Source organism: Nicrophorus vespilloides, unplaced genomic scaffold (assembly GCF_001412225.1).
Source record: "Nicrophorus vespilloides isolate i.1.1-1 unplaced genomic scaffold, Nicve_v1.0, whole genome shotgun sequence".
Lineage (NCBI taxonomy): Eukaryota > Metazoa > Arthropoda > Insecta > Coleoptera > Silphidae > Nicrophorus > Nicrophorus vespilloides.
Window position 1 is genome coordinate 27,712 of NW_017096714.1, and position 373 is coordinate 28,084.

The following is a 373-nucleotide window of genomic DNA, read 5'->3' on the forward strand; positions in this document are numbered from 1 at the left end:
GTAAGAGGAGAATTCCCTACATTTCGACCACCCTAAATCCATTTACGCTGCATTAATTATTTCGGGGGCTCCGCGCATCTCCATATTCATTAATTATTTATTAACCTTCCCCAAACCTGGAAACGCCATTTCTGTTTCCTCTCTTTCTTTTTTTTTTGCTTCTTTTACCTCCCTTTTTATTGCTTTTCGCGGAGGGAAAACACGGGGGATGATGATGGGGGAAATGTTTATTTCCGCATCCTCGCCGTCCGCATTTCAATTATTTTTAATGAATGAATGATTCTTGAATATTCCCGATGGAATTCCATTCCAGCTCTGCGCTCAATATACGCATAACCCGACGCGACCACCAGAAGTTCATGAAATGCATTTA